At 42.5% G+C, this 24,918-nt stretch overlaps 1 protein-coding gene across 2 annotated transcripts in view; it reads right to left on the minus strand.

The window, feature by feature from the left end:
- Positions 1 to 15,667, minus strand: part of LOC116986713 (chemokine-like protein TAFA-2) — a 111,952-nt gene extending 96,285 nt beyond the window's left edge. For both annotated transcript variants that reach the window (XM_033042309.1, XM_033042308.1), the window contains exon 1: positions 14,942 to 15,667. The gene's annotated coding sequence lies outside the window, so the exon portion shown is untranslated. The remainder of the gene's footprint in view (positions 1 to 14,941) is intronic.
- Positions 15,668 to 24,918: the final 9,251 nt, after the last annotated feature.

Genomic DNA, 24,918 nt, shown 5'->3' on the forward strand with positions numbered 1-24,918 from the left:
TTTGCTGTTTTATAGTGCGATATATATATATATGAAAACATGCCCTTCAGACCCACTTGTCCATGTCATCCATGCTGCTACATGAGCTAGACACATTTGCTTGTATTTGGCGCATGTCCCCCTAAACCTTTTCTATCCATGTACCTGTCTAAATGGTCCTTTGAACATTGTAATTGCTATTGCACTTGTCTTTGCCACTTCTGGCCGTTCACTCCACACACCCACCATCCTCCATGTGAAACATTTGCTGTTGAGATCCCTATTAAATCTTTCCCACTCATCGTAAATTCATGCCCTTTAGTTTTAGATTCCTTAGTCTAGAAGACTGTGATAAATCACCTTATCTACCCTTCTCATGTGTTTATATATACCTCTTTAAGGTCACTCCTCAGCCTCCTACACTCCAGAGTACAAAGCCCCAGGCTATGCAGCCTCTTGGATGGGATGGGTGGATTGCATGTATGTATAGCACGGTTCCTCTGAGTTCGTTTACAGCATCCAGCCAAATAGAACTTTTGAAATCTTTCACTTTAAGAACTTTCTGGAGCAAATGTAGCTGTTGTTTTGAGCGGAATGGTATTTTCTTCTCAGGCAATTACAGTCACAAGGTTGAGAAAAGCAACTTATGTCCCATGTGATTTGTTTAACTGGCTTTATTCCTGTCACCACTGTTGGATTTACAGTTAGTGCATCTCAGTCCAATTGCTGCTCTGCCGTTACAGACAGTCGGAGCATTCATTCTATGGAAAACATTTGTACAGATATCACCAAAGGAATTCCAAGCCAGGGATTTACTACCCACCTCTGTCGAGTGAGTGGACACATTCAAAGACAACCTGTCGATAACTAAGTGTAACATTTTAAATCTCACAGCTTTAGAAAAAATTAGTGATTAATAAATTCCTGTTAGCAAAATCGTTCTGATATCTAGTCCCTTTTCTATCTTATGAAGGTTCACTACACTGATCTCTGCGTCTGGTATCTGTGTTTGTTAAGATAACTCTGGCAAGCTGTATGAATTTGCTTTGCTCCCTAGTGGAGAATTTTACTGTGATAGACAATCCTTGTCTGACAATAGGTACAGGTAATTCTCTGATTGAGAACCGTTCCCTGTTGGACTACAGTTTGATTGTAAATTATGCGGTAATAGACAACTCCTGTCCAATAGACAATTTCTAAGGCTCAGTTGTTCTCTGATGCACAATTTCTAACATTCATTGGATCTCCCTTAGTCAATTTCCGGTTAGACATTCTTTATTTGATGACAAACCTTTTCTGTTAGTCAATCAATCTCTTTTAGACAATCGATCCCGGATGAAAAATTGATCTCTAACAGTAAACAGATCTGATAGTAAATTGTTGATGTACAAATTCTAATAGCCAATTCCTCTCATTCTCTGAGAGAATCATTCTCTGAGAGAGAATTTCTCATTCACCATTGGAATATCATTCTCCAATTCATAAACTGGTCTCTGATTGTAAATCATTCTATCGTAGACAACCGTTCACATATAGATACTTTTTTTGTAGTTGTAAATCGTTTGAAGCTAGTTTTTGACAATCATTCGATCTCTAATGGACAACCATTCTCTGATGATCGTTCCCTAATGACAATCATTCAACGATAAACAATTTCTGACCGACAAGTCTGCTCTTAGATATTATTGTTCCTTGCGAGACAGAGTAAATTGTTCCCTGACAATCAATTCCTTATGGACAGTCTTTTTTTGGTTGGCAATCATTCAACAGTGCAAAAATTATTCTCTGAGAAATCATTCTGCTTTGGCAATTTTTCTCTCATGGAAAATGGTGCACTCAACTTCAGCCTCCAACAGCTTGTACTCTAACGCAACCTTTGAACTTGACGGCAAGAATTTCAAGGATTTCAACAATTTACATTCTGCATCAGATCCCACTATCAACATTTCAGTCTCAAAAGGTACACAAAAATGCTGGAGAAACTCAGCGGGTGCAGCAGCATCTATGGAGCGAAGGAGATAGGCAACGTTTCGGGCCGAAACGTTGCCTATCTCCTTCGCTCCATAGATGCTGCTGCACCCGCTGAGTTTCTCCAGCATTTTTGTGTGCCTTCGATTTTCCAGCATCTGCAGTTCCTTCTTAAACACTTTCAGTCTCAAAGTGTCATTAAACTGAGGAAAAGTCTTAATCAGACCCCAAACACAGCATTCTATATGATCGCCTTGTATAAGCATTCAGTTGAAACTTACATTCACCCTCTTCATGTCTCAGCTATCAGTTCCTGGTCTTCAGTTTATGAAATTGCTGAAGATAGACACAAATTGCTGGAGTAACTCAGCGGGCCAGGCAGCATCTCTGCAGAGAAGGAATGGGTGACGTTTCGGGTCGAGACCCTTCTTCAGACTGGGCTTACTTCCCTTAATCTCAGTCTCTGGCTGAGTACAGTTTTTGCCACTGGACTTCATGAAGAAAATTTGCATTTATTGATTGGGATACAAGAAAGCAATTGGATTATGGCAAACACTTATGTCATAAGTGCCATGTTCTCATGAGAAAATTAAAGGGTAAGTTCAACTCTGGTTGGTGTTCCTGAGACTTCAAAGGGACTAGTTAATGCTGACCATGCTAAGTTGTTTCACCTTTTCCGTAGCAGTGAAACCAGGGTCACAGCCTGCACAAAGAAAATTATATTAAACCGCGGAAACAATATTCTGGTGAGTGAATGGTCCACTATGGTTCAGGTTCCGTCGGGAGATAGTATCAGTAAATATTGATTTATGCAAATTCAAATGCAGGCTAGAATATTTTGAGAACACGATATGAGTAATTTGAGACATGGCATATGGTGTGTGTTGCAAAAAAAAATCCAGGATAGATTTAAGCCTGGCTTCCAATTCACTATCACTTGTTAAACAGTTTCACAAAAGGTCAGAATTACCTTCGAAAACGCAAGATTGGAAGTGAATAAAATGGATCTTCTGTGTTGGGTGAAAGGAATTCTTAAACGTCAAATTTTGTTTAAAATTCACCAAAGCACAGTTTAAAAACTGGGGCAAGGATTTTATGCAATCACACAATGAAAAATAATTAAGTGCAGGCAATCGACAGCAGAACCAATGGAGAACTTTTGTAAATGCTGTGACTTGTTATGAAGTGGGATGTGCAGTCCTCATTGTAAAGGCAATGGAAGCTGATTTAATAATAACCTTCAAAAGAGAAATGGTTACATAGTTACAAACATTTCTGAGGCCGTGGGGAGAGAACAATGGAGAGTTTAATTGGATAGCTCTCAAAGAGTCAACGCAGGTATGATGGGTGAACGCTCGCTTTCTTTACTGATCTTTCCGCAAAAATATAATTCAGTTGTGAATAATAACACAGAACAAAGTGCACTCAGTACCAGGAACAAATAGACTCACTCAAATAGTAAGACAAAAGCCTGCAACGCATTATAGTTGATGTCATAAAAAGATATTTTATCCTTCGAAATGTAACCTGGAGTCAACCATCCGGGGATTTATTAGGGAGATCGGCTGATTGTGTCTCAGTTAAAGAAAGGAAGAACTACTGCCAGCGGCAGTTCAGTGAGGCAGAGTTTTGATGATCAAAATCAAGAGATTAAGGGAACCGTGAATGGGCCAAGGATGTTTCGGAAAAGATAAGTAATTGGAATAGAAGTCTGGAGTCATGAATTATTGACAATTTAATAGACAAATGTTTAGTGTGTGGGTTATTAACAGAAAGTATATTGGGAACATAGTAGTGGAGTTACCAGACTTGTATCCAGAGACCTGGGCTACTGATGAATGAATATGTGTTTACACCCCCAGTCAAAGAATTTTAAATGAAATAAATTTGGATTGAAAAGCGGCAGAGACCATACAACACATCTGGTTCACAAATATTCCTTGGCAAAGGAAATCTGTCATCCTTATCTGATCATGCCTGCCTGTAATCCAGATCCACTGATGTGGTTAATTTTTAATGGTTGCTACAAGCCACTCAACTCAAGGGACAAATAGGATAGTCGATGGATGCATGTTACGGTTTGTGATATGCATATCGCATGAATGAATACAAAATAACCTTTCTCTATTCATTTTCTAACATGTACAAAACCATTCAAATTTATCAGGTTGATCGTCACAATGTACTCGCCAGCAGAGTAATGTCAGATCAACTTCTCCTGTTCATCCACGCAACATTTTTAAGCTACAAAATGTACTGTGGCTATTCAATCTTTCTTGCTCTTTAATTGCAGCTAAGCCAATTTACTGATTGGGGATGATCAGCCATGATCATATTGAATGGCGGTGCTGGCTCGAAGGGCTGAATGGCCCACTTCTGCACCTATGGTCTATTGTCTAATTTCCCTGCTTTTAGCCATGTACTTTTATATCATCTCTATTTAATTTCCCAGTTCCCTTTTGAACCTTCTACCATAGCTTCTACCATTGTAACTATTTTTTTAGAGCAGCTCCCAAGTGAAGTAAAAGCTAACAGTGTCACCATCTCAATAACCCTTGGGCAAGAGTGTTAGAGGGCAGGGAATCAAGACAGGACAATGTTAAGGCACTTTTCAGCCATGGTTTACAATACATGACTAGAGAAGCCAGTTGGCTACGTTGCTTCTGACTGACTCAAATTGTGGGACAAAAGTCCTATGAGAGTCAGTGTGAAGAAAGGTCCTGACCCAAAATGTCATCTGTCCATTTCCCACCACAGATGCTACCTGACCCATTGAGAATCTTATGCAGCTTGTATTTTGTTCATGGTTCCAACATCTGCAGTCTCTTGTGTCTGAAAGAACTGCAGATGCTGAAGATAGACACAAAGTGCTGGAGTAACTCAGCCGGACAAGCAGCATCTCTGGAGAGAAGGAATGGGTGACGTTTCAGGTCAAGACCCTTCTTTAGACCCTCTTGTGTCTACTGACTACCTTACTTCCTGATGCAGATACGAATATATGAGCTTACATATTAGGAGCAGGAATGTGCTACTTGGCCTATTAAGTCTATTCCACCATTTAATATGATCTAAGGAGAGAGAGACCGCTTCCCGGAGCTCCCGCAACGCGACTTCTCCATCCCGTGTTGCGGGGTTGGAACGACCCGGAGCGGGGTCGTACATCGCCCGGCGCGGCTTCATGGCCGTGGGACATTCCAGCGCCCGCCGGGGGCTCCAACTTTGTGACTTTTAGACCGGGATCGGGGCCGTAAATCGCCCGGCACGGCCTAAAATGGCCGTGGGACTTATCATCGCCCGCCTGGGGCTTGGATATCGGGAGAGACATGGAGAACAGGGGAGAGAAAAGACTTTGCCTTCCATCACAGTGGGTTCACTGTGATAGAAACATAGAAACATAGAAATTAGGTGCAGGAGTAGGCCATTCGGCCCTTCGAGCCTGCACCGCCATTCAATATGATCATGGCTGATCATCCAACTCAGTATCCCGTACCTGCCTTCTCTCCATACCCTCTGATCCCCTTAGCCACAAGGGCCACATCTAACTCCCTCTTAAATATAGCCAATGAACTGGCCTTGACTACCCTCTGTGGCAGAGAGTTCCAGAGATTCACCACTCTCTGTGTGAAAAAAGTTCTTCTCATCTCGGTTTTAAAGGATTTCCCCCTTATCCTTAAGCTGTGACCCCTTGTCCTGGACTTCCCCAACATCGGGAGCAATCTTCCTGCATCTAGCCTGTCCAACCCCTTAAGAATTTTGTAAGTTTCTATAAGATCCCCTCTCAATCTCCTAAATTCTAGAGAGTATAAACCAAGTCTATCCAGTCTTTCTTCATAAGACAGTCCTGACATCCCAGTGATGGATGTCTGTGTGAATTAAATTGTGTCTATGTCTAGGAATTGTCTTTGTTTGTATGGCTGTGGAAACAGAATTTCATTTGAGTCTCACTGAGGCTCAAATGACAATAAATTGTATTGTATTGTATTGTATCATGTATGATCAAATTGTAACCTCTATATTGTATTCCCTCCTATCCAGAGTCACCGTGCTTATCAAATATCTATACACCTCAAAAGATTAAGACTGTTTTAAACCCTTTTTGTGCAAGTGTTCCAAACACTCATGACCCTCTGAAATATATATTTTTTTGCCTCATCTCTGTCTTAAGTAGGTGGCTTCTGATTTTTAAACAATAACCTCTGAGATTTCCCCGCAAGTGAAAATAATCCTCATCACATCCACCATGTTCAATCCTTCAGGATCTTATATGTTTCAATCAAAACCCCTCTTCTAAGCTCCATTGGATTCAAACATAGTCTGTCTAACCTTTCCTCACAAGTCAACCTGCCCAATTCGGATATTGAAAAAAAATTTCTGGAGGAACACAGCAGGTCAAGCAGCATCTCCGGAGACAAGGGATGGTCACGGTTTCTGGGTGAAACCTTACATCAAGACATATAGGGTCTCGAACCAAATCGTTAACCATCCATTAGCCTCTACAGATGTTGCATGACCTGGTGACATCCTCCAGAGTTTTGTTTATTGCTCTACATTCCAACGTTTGCAGTCTCTTGTGCCTCCAATCCAGTATTAGTCTCATAAGTTTTCCTTGAGCTGTTGCCGATGCATTATATCCGATTCTTCCAAACATTCTTGATTACTTGGTTGAGTGATACAAGTTTTGCCTGTAAATGTTTGATCACAACCCACTCCAGGACAAAAACACAGCCTCATCCGATGCTTCAGTGAAATGAATAATTTCAGTGGCGCTCATAGCCATCCTACGATTGGAAGCCCACTGCGCAAACTGTGCTGAGGAAGTGAGATAAGAACATCGCATTATCCTCTTGGTTGGATTATGAATTGGATTATTTCCTGAACACATAGGCTATTATTGCATTCTGCCAGATAGAGGAACATAAATTATGCTTTAGCAAGCCAACAATATTAACACGCTTTTGAGACTGATTTCTGTCAAGTGAAAGGAATGTTAATATGTTTGCAGAATTGAGAGATTATGGCCAATGGGACAGAATGAACAGGCTGAAGCTCTTTCCTTAGAAAGAGGAAACAGCAAAGTAATAAGCTGTGCTGTTTAAATTAAGATACGATACGACACCAATACGATACACTACGATACGATATGATAACGATACGATACACTACGATATGATAGAACTTTATTTATCCCAAGAGGAAAATTGGTCTGCCAACAGTCATAAAACACATCAAGATGATTAAATTAATGAAACTAAAGTGACCGATGGAAAGCCAAGGATTGGGGGTGATCCAGCAATTTGTGGCAAGGCGGAGGCATTGGGAATCCCATAAACATTTCTGGATAATTTACATTCCTCCACCATAGTCTCCTGAAAAAAGCAACTGCTCTTAAACCCTCCTCTGAGTTTCACAAATTCACTGCACCTGCATTAATTGCCAATTAATCTAACCACACAAAATTAGAATCTAATTAGAATCACCTTTATAATGTTCTGAGATGTATGATCCTACAATACAAACGCAACCTGTCCACATTGGGGGAAGGAGCAAGTGAAACAGTGACAATTGAATCCTCTAACTACAAAATTATTATTTAATAAGATAGATACAAAATGGTGGAGTAACTGAGCGGGACAGGCAGCATCTCTGGAGAGAAGGAATGGATGATGTTTCGGGTTGAGGCCCGTCTTCAGACTGGTACGCAATTCTCATCTGTTTGTGTTTCATTTTCTTCCGACTCTTAAAAAAATTATTTACCAATTTCTCTTCAGATCTTTTCTGCCCCCCCCCCCCCCCCATTTGTTTTTCTGTGCCATATCATTCTACTTCCTCCTACATTGGTCTTTTTTTTTTGTAATCTTTAAATTTCATTGATGAAGGAGACTGGCCTCATTATTCACACCTTTCCCAAGCAGGCCTTTATCAATTTGCTCATCCTGTGATTAATTGGTCAAAACGAGTTTAAATAGAGTCATACAGTGTAGAAATAGGACCTTCAGCCCAACCCTGCCCACACCAGCCAGCATCCCAGCTACACTAGTCCCACCTGCAGCATTTGGTCCATATCCCTATAAACATGTCCTATCCATCTTAGTTAGAAACCCTGATCCAGTAGAATGTTTTTTTTTTAATATATTGACTACATCCCCAGATCTCTCTGCAAATTGACTATGTTAAGCAGCTTCCTCATCAAGATACAATATCTTTCAGTACATTTTCAGCCAAAGTTCTCCAGTTATCTTTATTAGATTTGAAATGGTCTCAGCCAAGTCTCAAACAAGAGAAGGACCAATGGATGGAATTCTTGCCCTCACAAGATATAAGATGTCAAAAAGCCTGAGAAAACTCCTTGTCTGCAGTGAAGGAATGGATGATGTATCTAACCAAGACCTGTCCTTAAACTGGAGAAGTCAGAAGAAGGGTCTTGACCCAAAATGCCACCCATTCCTTCTCTCCAGAGTTGCTGCCTGTCCTGCTGAGCTACTCCAGCATTTTATGTCTATCTTCAGTGTAAACCAGCATCTGCAGTTCCTTCCCACACACTTCTTGTCTACAATGACTGCCTATGCTCTTGAATATGAAGAATGGCCCTTTAGGTAGCATACAGAAGTCTTTGCCCATCCAATTATTTAATTAATCATGAGAAACCCATAATTCCATTCATTGAAGTCTATAAGCATTGTATAAGAGACTGCTTGTTCCCAGACCCATCCCGTATCAGGTGACTAAATCCATTCCGTATCTACCATCCTGTTCCAGACACTCCTCATCTGCCAAATGACAGATTAATAAGCATGGTGGAAAGATACTCAGAGAACAATATGTAACATTCTACAGTAACTATCTAGAAGTTGCAGATTGGTTGAATCATTGAAAGATACAGCATGGAAACAGGCTCTTTGGCCCACTGAGTCCTCCACCCTGTCCATCAATCACCTGGTTTGGAAGACCAGTAGTCAAGGTGGTGAAGTAGAAGCCAGAGCTCTGGATCATTAATCTCGAGCCACAAGTTTGATTCCTACCATAGCAGCTGGAGGAGTTAAATATTAATCATTAAACTTTTAAAAAAGCAGATACTACAAAAATCAAAACTCATTCAGTTACAGAACCATGATACAACTGACAGTCAATAATGTCAATAAAGAGACCTGATCTGGACTATATATGTGACTCCAGATCATCAAGGTGGTTGATTCTTAGCTGCTTATTATGGATGGATAATTATAGATGGATAAAAATTGCGCATGATATCCACACCCCATGAATATATAAAAACGCAAGCTTGTGGAGAGGTTGTTTAGTTTCTTAAGGGCCTGTCCCACTGTATGAGGTAATTCACGAGCTCTCCCGAGTTTGAAAAAAAAATCAAACTCGTGGTTAGCACGTAGCGTGTACATCGGAGCTCGGGACGTCTCTTAGCGGCTCGTAACGCTAACGGCCGGTACTTGGGAAACGCGGTAAACTCGTGAAGATTTTTCAACATTTTTTCAAAAATGTCCACGAGAGCCCCAAGTACCTACGAGAGGCTATTACCGTAATTCTCCGAGTCCGAATCAGGGGGAAACTCGGGAGAACTCTAGAATTAGCTCGTACTGTGGGACAGGCCCTTAGTCTATTTCCCTGATTCCTGTGTAGGAAATAACTGCAGATACTGGTTTAAATCGAAGATAGACACAAAATGGCGGGACGACAGATGGCACAATGGGCTAAGTGTTCGGCTGGCAACCGGAAGGTAGCTGGTTCGAATCCCGCTTGGAGTGCATACTGTCGTTGTGTCCTTGGGCAAGACACTTCACCCCCCTTTGCCTGTGTGTGTCCTTGGGCAAGACACTTCACCCCCCTTTGCCTGTGTGTGTCCTTGGGCAAGACACTTCACCCACCTTTGCCTGTGTGTGTGGATGTAATTATGTGAAGCACTTTGGGGTCAATGCAAGTTGACTAAAAATGTGCTATATAAATAAAGAAATTTAAATTTAAATTTAAAATGCTGGAGTAACTCAGTGGGACAGGCAGCATCTTTGGAGAGAAGGAATATGTGACATTTCGGGTCGAGTCCTGAAGAAGGGTTTCGACCCGAAACATCACCCATTCTTTCGCTCCAGAGATGCTGCCTGTCCCGCTGAGTTACTCCAGCATTTTGTGTCTATCCCCGGAATACCTTTTCTCTAACAGTGAATTAATGCTCCTTATTCTGCATCCCACCACTAAAGGAATAAGACCTTGTCCCTCGAGAAGCCTCTCCATCTTTGATTGCATTTGTAGGGTTTGTGAACCATAAATTAAACCCATCCAGAAGACAAAAGGTCTAACAATCCCGTTTCTTGAAAGAACACTTGGCTATTGCTTCACCAGTTTTTGAACCGGATGCTGGAAATTAAAAATAAAAGCTTGATGTTTTCAAACGAGAAATCAATCCAACTTTTCCCAACACTTGCTGTGATCTGAATTCTACAGAGAAAATGCAATTTAAAACTATGGGCTACATCAAACAAAAATGAAATGCAGATTAAAATTTCAGATTACCAGACTTTCCAGTGGGTGTTAGAACTAGTTAGTTAGTTTAGTTTTGTTTATTGTCACATGAACCGAGGTACAGTGAAAACCTGTTGTGTGTGCTAACCAGTCAGCAGAAAGACAATACATGATTGCAATCGAAGATAGACACAAAAATCTGGAGTAACTCAGCGGGACAGGCAGCATCTCTGGAGAGAAAGAAGGTGTGATGTTCCAGATTGAGACCCTTCGTCAGACATTCCTTCTCTCCAGAGATGCTGCCTGTCCCGCTGAGTTACTCCAGCTTTTTGTGACCATCTTCGGTTTAAACCAGCATCTGCAGTTCCTTCTTACACATAATTAAAATCGATCCATTTACAGTGTATAGATACATGATAAGGGAATAACGTTTAGTGCAAGGCAAAGCCAATTCTGATGAATAGTTAACTCTATATATTTGTTTCTCTCAAGACGTTATTTAACCTGCTGAGTATTTCCAAATTGCTTTTATTTCATTTCAGATTTCCAGCACCTGCAGTGTTTTGTGTCTCAGCACATTTTTTATTCTCACCTCTGTTCTCATTCATCTATTTTCACCTCTTCCAAGCAGATCATTCTGCCTCAGTCTCCACGGACAATCGTTTGTTCTCCCCATCCCTTCCCCATCTCTGCAACTTAAAATACGTTCGATAGTTTTAACTTTTCCCAGATTTGCGGAGGTTGCCAACTCTCGTTCTCTCTCTGTAAATACTGCTTCACCTGCAAAGTATTTGCTACATTTTCTGATTATATTTTGGATGTTTCCTGGGTTAGATGATGAATGGATCGCACCCTACATTGTTCCATCAAATGCTCATAAGGCAGGTACATTCTAGATTGGATATGGAATAAAGATTCCTTTGCACCATCTCAGTAAATACTCCCTAGGCTGCGATTAGCAGAGATTAGATATAGAAAGTTCCTCTTGCATAGTCCCTACACCCAGGACCAAAAAAACACAAAATAAGGTACAGAGTAAAGCTACATGTTTGGATATGGGATTAATATCAACTTAAATGCTTTAACGTAATGATCATCATTCTATTCAAAGTAGAGCGACCTGTCTTACTCTTTATTTATTCCGTTCCTAAAAGGAACATGTCAGATGGAGTATTGATTCCATGATCAGTTCAGTTCAGCTTCTGTTTTGTTTATTGTCACGTGTACTGAGGTACAGTGAAAAGCCTTTAGTTGTGTGCGAACCAGTCAGCAGAAAGACCTTCTCAAATGCAACATTTCGGGTCGAGACCCTTCTTCAGACTGACAGTCGGGGAGAGGGAGACACGGAGATATGGAAGGGTGCGGTGTGAAAATGAGACATCAATGGGGATGATCAAGGAAAATGTGGAATAGACCATTGTTGGCGAGGGGAAGGTGACAATGAAGCATACAATGTAATCAGGAAGACAGTCAGACTGGTCGGAGAACGGATGGCGGAGGGATGGAGAAAGTGGGAAAGCAAGGATTAGAGGAGTTAGATAAATCAATATTCATACCTCTGGGTTACATATAGCTTACAACCCAGCGGAACGAATATCGACTTCTCTAACTTCTTTATGCCAATTCTCTTTGGTGTCACTGCCTATCTAGCCTGTCCAAGGTAAGGTCATCCCAGTGAGGGCAGTATGGTTGGTGGAAAGCTGCCTTCAGGAAATAAAACCATGGAGCTATAGTTTCAGACCAAGAGTGACAACTCAGTAACCCTAGTAATCTGAAATCTGAAGAAGGGTCTCGACCCAAGACGTCACCCATTTCTTCTCTTCAGAGATGCGACCTGTACCGCTGAGTTACTCCAGCATTTTGTGTTTAATCTTAGGTTTAAACCATCATCTGCAGTTACTTCCTCCACAACCCTAGTAATCTGTTGTTTGACAAATTGTTGGACTCCAGTAGCCCAGAACAGAGCAGGCATCACCTTGAAAAACAAACCAAAACTGCAGATGCTGGAAATCTGCAATAAAAACTGAAAACGCTGCACAATCTCAGCAAGTCAGACAACATGTGTGGAGAACAAAACAGATGTAATGCTTCAGGTTGATCACCTTTTATCAAAATTATTTATTACAGTGATGGTCAGGACAAAGTGGGAAAGATGAATATATGGTAATCAAAGGGTAGTTTTTAGTGTGTTTCCCGACACAGCCACTACACTACAACAAATAATCTCTGAACTACATAGACTATTATTGTGGAGGAAGGAACTGCAGATGCTGGTTTAAATCAAAGATAGACACCAAATGCTGGAGTAACTCAGCAGGACAGGCAGCATCTCTATGCTACCCGTCCCGCTGAGTTACTCCAGCATTTAGACGATAATTGTTATTATTGCATTATTATTGATTGTTTTGTCCGTGTGTGTGTATAATATATATATATGTAGATAGATAGATAGATAGATAGATAGATAGTTAGATAGATAGATAGATAGATAGATAGATTGATAGATAGATAGATAGATACTCCGCTGCATTTCCTTTTCTCTCTTGCTTGTTGATCCATTTAACCCCTGGCTACAGTTTATTAACAAGGAGCATGAGCACATTGACTGTGTAAGGAGGAACTGCAGATGCTGGTTTAAACCAAAGATTGGACACAAAATGCTGGAGTAAGTCAGCGGGACAGGCAGCATCTCTGGAGAGAAGGAATGGGTGACGTTTCAGGTCGAGACCCTTCTTCAGACCATGAATGACTGGGCGATGACAACCTGCAAAGGTTTCATTGATCTATAGTTACATGTGAGGGATTGCCCAGGTACATGATCTACAACTCTATCCTTGTTCACAAACCTGCAAAGCATTTTACCAATTCTGAAAGAGAAAGAGATTATGTGAAATGGGGAGGGAGGGAGACAGAGCGAAATGTAAGGAAAAGGGGAGGAAGATAAGGTAGAGGGGGAGAGAGGGAGAGAGGTAGGAATTTGAGAATAGGGAGAAGAAAATGGGACGGGGTATGGAAAGAATAAAGGAATGGAAAGTGCAATAGTGTGAAGAGAAATATGAAGCGTGATGGAATGATAGACTAATCTATGCGACAAGTTGGCTAACAAAAACACAGATGATTTGAAATTCATCCCTGGTTGGAAATAATAACCACATTATCTAGTACCATCTGCGCATTGTATCCTGCCTCCAAAATGCACTCCAGTGACCTAATAATTGTAAATTTAATGCGTTCGGGTGAATTACCTGGTAAAATTGTAACGGGATTGTTAAACTGAACAAATGTATTGAGAACTGGGGCTAATTAAGCACTAGTACTATTTCAAGCATTCTCCCATCTTTGGGTACATTGTACCAACAAATGGGACATTATCTAAACTAAAGCTGGATTTATTCTCCTGACAACAGAGAAGCTTAAAGGAGAATTTCCAAATGATGATGATTTTTGACAGTGATGAACTGTTCCTAGCGAAATATAACTGGCTCAAAAAAAAAATCTGGGAGGAGGAGAGAATTTTCTTTCACAGAGTGAATTGCAATGATTCGGAACTGGTTTGCCTGGAAGAACGCCGGAGGCAGATTCAATAGTGATTCTCAAATGCTAAATGAATGATTCGTACAAAGGAGAAATCTGCCTGCCTGCCTGCGAAGGGAACGAAAGCTAGGAGATGGGGCCCGTTGAAAGGCTGTCCCACCGAACCCACACAGGAACCAGAGGCCGAATGGTTTGATTTGCCAAATTGGACGAAACTTTAGAAAACATCGTTAACTTTGCGGCTGATGCAGCTTCCTAGCAAATTTAAAGACAATCTGGACACGAGAGATTGCAGATGCTGGAATCCTGAGTAAAAAAAAAACAAACAGCTGGAGGAACTTGTGTAGGAAGGAACTGCAGATGCTGGTTTAAACCGAGGATAGACACAACAAGCTGGAGTAACTCAGCGGGTCTGGACTGAGATGCTGTCTGACTCGTTGAGTTGCTCCAGCCTGTTGTATCTCGCTGGAGGAACTTGATCGGCTGAGTTCATCCAGCAGTTTGTTTAAAGAAAATCTATTTCCCCCACGTAGAGGATTGAACGACTGAGCTGTTGACTACCAGGCTGAATATAGACACACACACACACAACGCTAGCTCAATCCCACACTCAATATACTGTACTCGAGGCAACTTCAAACTTAAAGTCAGACGACAAATCGCTCCTATTTTAAGGTTTTTCGAGGAAATATATTACAGTAACTGCTGTGAATGGACTTACAAACAATATTCGCCCCTCCCAAATGTTGCATGCAGTGAGCGGGACAAAGCGGATTGTTAATGGCTGGTATTTTGGTGGCACTGATGTTTTAGTCATTGCCTTTCCACCGACACGATCGAATCAAACGCCATAAACTGGGAACAATGTCCCAACTAATTGCATCGTACGTTGAAAACCGTTCAAAGTTCCCAAAGGATAATCTTTGGTGACATGTTGGTCGCCCAGGAGTCTCGTCTCGTCTCGTCTCGTCTCACCCGGCCACTGACTTACCTGTTGTGTGATTCTCCCTCTGTCCCGTCAGTTGCTCCCAGTAGCGACTGTCATTCCGGGGCTGGTCCGTGAGGCGACCGGTCGCTCCTCTGACCCTTGTTGTTAAACCAGGAGGCAGATTACGCCACAGGCAAGGGGCAGATTTTGAACGGGTTGCTTTCTGGAATATAATTTCTTCCAACTGTCAACATTTCATGGCGGTGTCGCCTCTCAGAGTCTTCACCTTAACCTCCAAAGGAAAAACATGGAAATTCTAATAACTGAAGGACGAGTGGGTCCAACGCCAACTTCTTGCTGATCTGTGGTTGGAATTTGTGCGAGTTTTCCCAGCGTGGCGAGATATTGCTGATAAGGACCCGGTTTGTATGTCTGTGCTGTTTAGCGGAGGAAATAAGCTTCTTCAGATGCTGATCTTGGAGCTATTGTGGACTCCGGTTAGAGGGAGAGTGAATGGGTTGGGCTACGCGCCTGCTGCTGCTGTTGCTGCTGTTGTCGCTCTAGAGGGATCCCCGAACTTCATGTGTTAGGGCACAGTGCCACTCCGAGCCCGTTTTAGCAAAGTGCAGCCAAACAACGCGAATCCCATCTCTACTCGTGGCAAGAGAGAATACAGCTGAAATGCTTCCAAAGGAGATGAGATGACCCTGAACGTGTAGAGAGAGAGAGAGAGAGAGCTTGAGTTCAGATCATGACTGGACCAATGTTTGGAATGGATGTGTTGTCTTATGAGGATTAAAAAGATAGACACGAAAGCTGGAGTACTTTGTAGTAACTGCTACAAAAGTTACTTCAGCATTTTGTGTCTATCTTTGGTTTAAACCAGCATCTGCTGTTCCTTCCTACATATGGTGTCGTATGAGGATAGTTTGGACAGGCTCGGCTTATATCCGCTGCAGTATAAGTGCAGTAAACAAACTGTTGGAGGGGCTCAGCGGTCCACAGACACAAAAGATCCTGAGGGGGTCTTGACCTGGTCCATGTGAAGAGAATGTTTCCTCCTGTGGGACTGTAGAACTTGTGGAGGGGGCTAGTTGTATTACTAAAACTCTTCTCTTGTTTGTGTGTATGTATATATATATATATATATATATATATGTGTGTGTGTGTGTGTGTGTATATATATATATATATATATACATACACATACATACACATACATACACACACACACACACATATATATATATATATACACACACACACAAACAAGAGAAGAGTTTTAGTAATACATATATATATATGTGTGTGTGTGTATGTGTGTGTGTATGTGTATATATATATATATATATATATGTATATATATATATATATATATATATATATATATATATATATATATATATATGTGTGTGTGTGTGTGTGTGTGTGTGTGTGTGTGTGTGTGTGTGTGTATGTATGTGTGTGTCATCTGGGCACAATCTGGTTAATTCCTATTTTCTTCCAAACGCCTGGCCACAGCCTTCCCATTTTCACACATCCTACTCACATTTTTCCCGTCAAGGCAATAAATATCTCCACGTTGCATTCCCACCTATATTTCCAAAGATTTTAATCGTTTAAAGTTTTAAAAACAGCCCGAAACCCCCATTTCGGAAAGAAAACCTGAGTGACGTCACAATGCACTTGCAAGGCAGGACGGGGCACTCTGGGAGGGAGGGAGGGAGGGAGGGGCACTTCAGCGCTCGCGTGGCGGCAGCGGCTGCTGGAACCCGACGCCCGGTGGAGAGGGTGGAGCTGGAGTGAGGGTCGAGCCCGGGGCTTGGGATGGGGCCGTGACCGGGGCCGAGAAAGAAGTCGCTGCTGGATGAGCCTGGGTCCGGAGTCAGGGACGAGCCCGGAGATGAAGTCCCACCCCCCCCCCCCTTTACCCACCTACCTTTCTACCCCCCCCCCCCCCTCCCTCTCTAGGGATTGGAGGGTGAAGAAGAGGGAGTACTGGGGGATGAGGAGAAATGAGCCGTGCTTGCGCAGTTGGGGGCTATGCGTGAGTGGTGGAATATTGCGTTGGGGGCTATGCGTGAGTGGTGGAATATTGCGTTGGGGGCTATGCGTGAGTGGTGGAATATTGCGTTGGGGGCTATGCGTGAGTGGTGGAATATTGCGTTGGGGGCTATGCGTGAGTGGTGCAATATTGCGTTGGGGGCTATGCGTGAGTGGTGGAATATTGCGTTGGGGGCTATGCGTGAGTGGTGGAATATTGCGTTGGGGGCTATGCGTGAGTGGTGCAATATTGCGTTGGGGGCTATGCGTGAGTGGTGGAATATTGCGTTGGGGGCTATGCGTGAGTGGTGGAGTATTGCGTTGGGGGCTATGCGTGAGTGGTGGAATATTGCGTTGGGGGCTATGGGTGAGTGGTGGAGTATTGCGTTGGGGGCTATGTGTGAGTGTTGAAATATTGCGTTGGGGGCTATGCGTGAGTGGTGGAATATTGCGTTGGGGGCTATGCGTGAGTGGTGGAATATTGCGTTGGGGGCTATGCGTGAGTGGTGGAATATTGCGTTGGGGGAGACTGCACGTGGTCTAGTATTGTTTAAAAATAAAGGTTGTGCATTTAAGACAAAGAATAGCTGATTTGTTTTTCATTCAGTAAATCTTTGCAGCAGTGTCTTAAAGGAAGTGCAAGCTGAGGCTTTCAATATCTTTATGGCTGAGGTAGCTCAATGTCTGATAAAATGGGGATAAAAGGTTACTGGGGTTGGGTGGGGAACTTTAGAGAGGTTGCAATCAGCACAGCCTTGATCCTATTGACTATCAGAGCAGACGGAAGGGGACAAATAGTTTAGTACCAGTTTTTAATTCACACATATGTGTGCCCGCTCATAGACATAAATCCAGACCTCATTTTCATTTCTCTGCCATGTTATCAGCCTCAAACATTGGAATTGCTTCCCAAAATCCCTTCCCCTCACCACCTCTCCTTCTGCCCTCTTTTAAACCAATCCTTTCAGTTTCTCACCTAACATATGGTCACCATATACGTTATACATATCATCATAATATCAGCATGTTGATAATGCTTTTGTGGGGTACTTGGGATATTTTACCATCTGAAAGGTACTATATCAATCTAACTCACTTCTGACTTTAGTAAAACACATAAACAAAGATAGATGTATACAAATAAGGAGGAAAAGCCCACTTCACTACTCAATAAGATCATGGTTAAACTGACTATAATCTCATTTCAGTGTTCCAAGCTAACACCACCCCATCCCCTCAACCCCCTTCACCCTAGGTTATCAAGAATTTCCCAGAGTCGGGCCCGGACTTTCAGCAGCGGGCGCAGCGTGGACTTTACCATCGTGGAGTGGGCGAACCCTTGCCGGGGGTTGCCAGAGTGGAGTGCTTCGATCGCTCACCGGGGATCCCTGGAGAAGAGCTCAGACTGCCGGCCTGCGGCCTATAACATCCTGAAGCCGCGGTCTGCGGAGCTTCTAGCCGCAAGCGTGGCGTTGACTTAACATCCAGAGCCTGGGATCCCCGGAGAAGAGCTCCACAGAGAGATCCACGGTGGTGAACAAGGAGGAGGCCTGACTGAACTTTGTGCCTTCCACCACAGTGAAGAATGCTGTGGTGGATGTTTGTGTTAAATCTTATTGTGTATTGTGTGTGTGCTTTTTTAATTGTACCGCTGCTGGCAAATTCATTTCACTGCACTTGCGGGTGTATGTGACGAATAAAATTGACTTTGATTTGACTTTGACACTTTGAACGTAAAAATCTGAATGAACCATTCTTTGGTGATAATAAGTCCAAAGATTCACTATCCTTGAGAGGAAAGAAATTCACCTTCTGTCTATTTCACAGCAGATAATCTCGCACTCCTTTATATTGAACCCTGAGGAAGAAACATCCTCTCCACATACATCCTGTCGAGAACATTCAAGATCTTAAACGTTGCAATCAAGTCCCCTCTCACATTTCGAGGTTCCAGCAGATATAAGCCATGATAAGCCAGGCAATTGAGGAAATTTAGAGTGTCTCCGAGGATCCTCCAGTGCTTCTACTCAGCGGCTGTGGAAAGCATCTTGTCCGGAAATATTACCATCTGGTTTGGGAATTGCTCTGCCCAGGACAAGAAGGCTCTGCAGAGAGTAGTGCATTCGGCTGAACGCACTATGGGACCCACACTCGCCCCCCTGCAGGAACTATACATCAGGAGGTGCAACTCCAGAGCCAATAAAATCATGGGAGACCCCTTCCACCCCTGCAATGGACTGTTCCAGCTGCTACGGTCAGGCAAACGCCTCCGTTGCCATGCTGTGAGAACGGAGAGGTTGAGAGGGAGTTTCTTCCCAGAGGCCATTCTGACTGTAAACTCCTATCTCACCGGGGACTAACTTTACTGAACCTTTTTCCTTCCGCCCACAATATTTAATATGTAAAAGAATATGTGATTCTGTTTGTAGTTTGTTTGGTTGTTTGTTTGTTTGTCTTTTTGCATAAAGTCCGCGAGCATTGCCACTTTTCATTTCACTGCACATCTTGTATGTGTATGTGACGAATAAACTTGACTTGACTTGATTTTTCCCGTATTTTCCCATAAAGCAACTCACCCATGCCAAGTATTACTCTGGCAAACCTTCCCTGAGCAGTTTATAATGCATTAAAGTCCTTGCTTAAATAAGGAGACCAATTTTGTACAAAGCAAATGTGGATTTACCAATCCTCTATGTAACTGAAATACTACCTCATCCTTTTAATATTCAATTCCCCTAGCAATAGAGACACATAGAATCTTCCGCTAGCTTTCTTACTTATTCACTGTCCCTGGAATCTAATCGTTTACAAACCAGCCACCAAGATTATTTTGTGTAGAAAGGAACTGCAGATGCTGGTTTAAATCGAAGATAGACACAATAAACTGGAGTAATTCAACGGGTCAGACAGCATCTCTGGAGAAAAGCAATATGTGACGTTTCGGGTCTGAAGAAGGGTCTTGACCCAAAACGTATTCCTTTTTCCCAGAGAGGTGGTCTGATCCGTTGAGTTACCAAATGTGTCTGCCACGAATATATACTCAGATCTCTGGAAAGTCACTTGAACAATGTCATCATCATAGTCATAGTCCCAGAGTCATAGAGTGATACAGTGTGGAAATAGGCCCTTCGGCCAAACTTGCCCACACTGGCCAACATGTCCCAGCTACACTAGTCCCACCTGCCCACGTTTGGTCCATATCCCTCCAAACCTGTCTAGCAGTTTCTTAAATCTTGGGATAGTCCCTGCCTCAACTACCTCCTCCGGCAGCTTGTTCCATACACCCATCACCCTTTGTGTAGAAAAAGTTACCCCTCAGATTCCTATTAAATCTTTTCCCCTTCATCTTAAACCTATGGCCTCTAGACCTCGATTCACTTACTCTGTGTGCATCTACCTGATTTATTCCTCTCATGATTTTATACACCACTATAAGACCACCCCTTATCCTCCTGCGTCCCAAGGTATAGAGAACTAGCCTACTCAACCTCTCCCTATAGCTCACACCCTCTAGTCCGGGCAACATCCTCATAAATCTTTTCTGTACCCTTTCCTGCTTGACAACATCTTTCCTATAGCATGGTGCGCAGAACTGAGCATTTGTTACAAAATGCTTAATCACAAAAATAACACTGAGTGCAGAAAGGAACTGCAGATGCTAGTTTAAACCAAGGATAGACACAAAAAGCTGAAGTAACAACGGGTCAGACAGCATCTCTGGAGAAAAGGTCTGAAGAAGGGTCTCGACCCGAAACGTCACCTATTCCTTTTCTCCAGAGATGCTGTCTGACCCGCTGAGTTACTCCAGCTTTTTATGTCTATCTTCGGTTTAAACCAGCATCTGCAGTTCCTTCCTATACGTGACTTACTGAACTGTTGCAATACTCCAACTTTTTGTATCTATCTTAAATAAAATACGTCATTGTTTCCAGTGAGAATTTGTTGATAGGACTATAGAAAACTGAAGAACTAAGGAATGTTCTGAAGAGTAAAGATTGTTGACATTGTAACATTGAGGAGCTTCATTGTTTAGAGGTATATTTCACTGTTACTTGTCATCATTCAAACATTTGGCTACTCACACTTATACTGTCATCATTTCTTCTCATAGAGTCAAAGAGTCATTCAGCATGGAAACAGGCCCTTCAGGCCAACTTGCCCACACCGACCAACATGTCCCATCTGCACTAGTCCCACCTGCCTGCGTTTGGCCCATATCCCTCCAAACCTCTCTTATCTATGTTGCAATACTCTGAAGAAGGGTTTCGACCCGAAACGTCGCCTATTTCCTTCGCTCCATAGATGCTGCTGCACCCGCTGAGTTTCCCCAGCAATTTTGTGTACCCTCTCTTATCTATGTACTTGTCTAATTGATTCTTAAATGTTGGGATAGTCCCTGCCTCAACTACATCTTCTGGCAGCTCGTTCCATACACCCACCACCCTTTGTGTGAAATAGATTCCTATTAAATCCTTCCCCCTTCACCTTAACTCAAAATTAAGTCCCTAACTTAAAATTAATATTTTATTTGCCTCTATCTCAATCTCTGTCTTTCCTTGTCTCCTTTACTTTCTCACCATGTACTTTTTATCATTAAAATATATATGTAAACATTGTCCTCATAATATACCAGGGAAGTAATGAAATGAACAGGAAATATATATTAAGTATATTAGGAAATGGAGAAATCTTGACAATCAAGTACGTACGTCATAAAAGTGGCAAAATAATTTGAAAATAAATTCAATCTGACAATTAGCTTCATGCATTAAATATCTCAACATTTTACAGTACAATACAATACAATGAACTTTATTTTTCCATTAGGAACTTTGGTTTCTGCAGCCATACAACAAAAAAAGAAACAAAATAAATAAACAATTTTACAAGACACACAACCAAACTCAATTCACACAGACATCCATCACAGTGAATCTTCTCCTCACTGTGATGGAAGGCAAAGTCTTGTCTCTCCCCTGCTCTCCATTCTCTCCCGATGTTGAAGCCCCCGGCGGGCGATGGTAAGTCCCGCGGCCGTTAAAGCCGCGCCGGGCGATGTCAGGCCCCGCACCGGGTCACCCTCAGCCCCGCAACTCGGGCGGTAGAAGTTAGTATGTTGGATTTGCATTCATTAGAGTTTTAAGTTTAAGAACGACTTGACATACACCCTCATAATTTCATTTGGATCTTCTCAGTGACCTGGAGGTAGTGCAACAGAGCAGATTATTTAGTTCTCAAAGACAATGGGCTGAAAATTCCACAGCTTCTACAATGATCTGCAGCAGGCTACCTATGTAAACATCACAAATAATGCACAATTGGCCTCATGTTGGGCTTGGTAAAACACAGTAACTGATATAATACCTTGGAAAGGGAAAAGATTTAAAAAAAACTGTCTCCTCTAATTGCACAAAAAATGAGGATAGAAATGGTTCTTTCAGGGAAAGCAGAGATTAACTTCAGCCACCACATTTGGCCTCCTCTTCTCACAGGACATTTTCATTCAGTCCACAAGCATGACGCAAGCATCCAGTTGTCTGTCACTTTCATTCCCCATTCCACTCCGAGCTCGCCTTCTTCAGCTTCCTACATTATTCCACCGCGGCCAAGAGATGAAGAAATGGTACTTTTCATCCTTCTGCTCTCAACATTAAAGTCAAGAATATCTGACAATCAATTCCCTCATATCTCAATCCCAGCGTTCACAATTTCTCTCTCAGCTCAGATTCCATCTCCACTTGTCCTACCTTCACTAATGTTTAAAAAAACCTTCATTAATATGTCATTCATGCATCTGATCTTCACTATCAGCCTTTTCTTTGTGTTCTCTCCTCTCCCTGTTCCTGCCCCCCTCCCCCCCCATCTCCACAGCCCTGCACCCCTCGGCTCCCACCTCCATTAACCTTTGTCGGCACGTGAAACCTTGTTTCATTTTTTTAATTTTAATTATTCAGTTCTGATGAAAGGCCTATGGAATTGTTTCTCTCTACAGATGCTGCCCATTCTGCAGAGGCATTTTCTGCTTTATGTCAGATATCTTGCATCTGCAGCACACAATAAATATATTGGCTTGGTATAAGTATAAATTGCATCATCTGCAGCATTTTTGTTTTGGTATTGTTTAGTTTAGTATTGTTTAATTTAGAGATACAGCGCGGAAACAGGCCCTTCGGCCCACGGAGTCCGCACCGACCAGCGATCTCCGCACATCATCACTATCAGACTAGGGACAATTTATACTTATACCAAGCCAGTGAACCAACAAACTTGTGTTCAAGAAGGAACTGCAGATGCTGGAAGATCGAAGGTACACAAAAATGTTGGAGAAACTCAGCGGGTGCAGCAGCATCTATGGAGCGAAGGAAATAGGCGACGTTTCGGTCTGAAGAAGGGTTTCGGCCCGAAACGTCGCCTATTTCCTTCGCTCCATAGATGCTGCTGCACCCGCTGAGTTTCTCCAGCATTTTTGCGAACCAACAAACTTGTTCGTCTTTGGAGTGTGGGAGGAAACCGAAGGTCTCGGAGAAAACCCACAAACTCCGAGAACGTACAAACATACAAAGGGAGAGCATACAAGCTCTGTACAGATAGCACCCATAGTTGGGATCAACCCTGGGTCTCAGGCGCTGCAAGCGCTGTAAGGCAGCAACTCTACCGCTGCGCCACTGTGCTGTATGGTGATGGTTGTTCAGGGATATGCAATGGCCATGACTGAGGGGCTGCAAAGGCCAAAGGACATCATTAATCATGTTCGATCAGTTTGATCAGTTCTGACCTGGTCAAATATCATCACGTCAATAGTTAAGAGAGCACAGCAGCGGTTGCACTTTCTGCGTCGGATGAGAAGAGCTCACCTCCCCCATCCCGTCCTCACCACTTTCTACAGGGGCACCACAGAGAGTATTTTGACCAGCTGCATCTCCGTCTGGTTTGGGGACTGTAAAGCATCCGACTGGAAGTCCGTGCAGAGAGTGGTGACGACGGCTGAAAAAATCATCGGGACTTCTCTCCCCTCAATCGGGGACAATGTGAGCAAACGTTGCTTGTCTAAGGCCAGCAGTATTATAAAGGACCCCACACATCTCCATCATGGACTGTTCACTCTGCTGCCCTCGGGCAAAAGATGTCGTAGCATAAGGAGCAGAACGTCAAGGTTTTGCAACAGCTTCTTCCCACACGAGCCATCAGACTCTTGAATGCCATGTAATGGGCTGCCACCATTATCTATTTTATCTTTTTATCCATTTTATCCTTCTGTTTGTTTTGTGTTGCACGGAGAGCCAAATGCAACGGAATTTTGTTTAGAATTGCATATATCGATGTATTTCTAAATGACAATAAAGTTTTGAAAGTTTTTTGAAAGTTTTCTTTTATACTTAGTCTCCTATGAGCCTGAGTCCTACGAGCACAATACCTTTCCAGCAGAATCTGTAATTTATTGAAACTTTCTACGTACTTTGAACATGCTAAATGGGAAGTTGTCAGATCTGAAATTCAGATCCCTACTAGCTGGCTTCACTTGAAAAGGAAAACACCCCTGGAATCCATTTTCCAGATAAATCTGCTTTAAAATGTGTTGCTGCCTACTTTAAGCTTGGTTTGTGTACATATGTGTATTTCCACATTTGGCACAGGCCTAGCATGTGTTTGCATCTGTGCATCACATACATGTAAATGCTCATGTGATTGTATGTGTATTGTATTATTGGTTATTATTTTATATTTATTGTGTGTTATTGCATTAACAGGACTGTAAAGTGACAGCAAGTAAGAATGTCATTGTTTCCTTGTCAGTGCGTATGACGTCCCCATAGCAGAAGCGTCCAGGGCTGGAAACTGGAAGTGTCCTGAGCTAATTCTGCCACCGCCATCATCTATCGCAACAAGTGATGGCTCCCAATGAATGTCGCCGGAAGCTTGCATCCTTTTCAGGACGGGCAATGACAGCGATGTCAACATTTGAAACATGGAAGATGGACACGAAACAAGAAGTACAA

This window comes from Amblyraja radiata, chromosome 24, assembly GCF_010909765.2.
Source record: "Amblyraja radiata isolate CabotCenter1 chromosome 24, sAmbRad1.1.pri, whole genome shotgun sequence".
NCBI lineage: Eukaryota > Metazoa > Chordata > Chondrichthyes > Rajiformes > Rajidae > Amblyraja > Amblyraja radiata.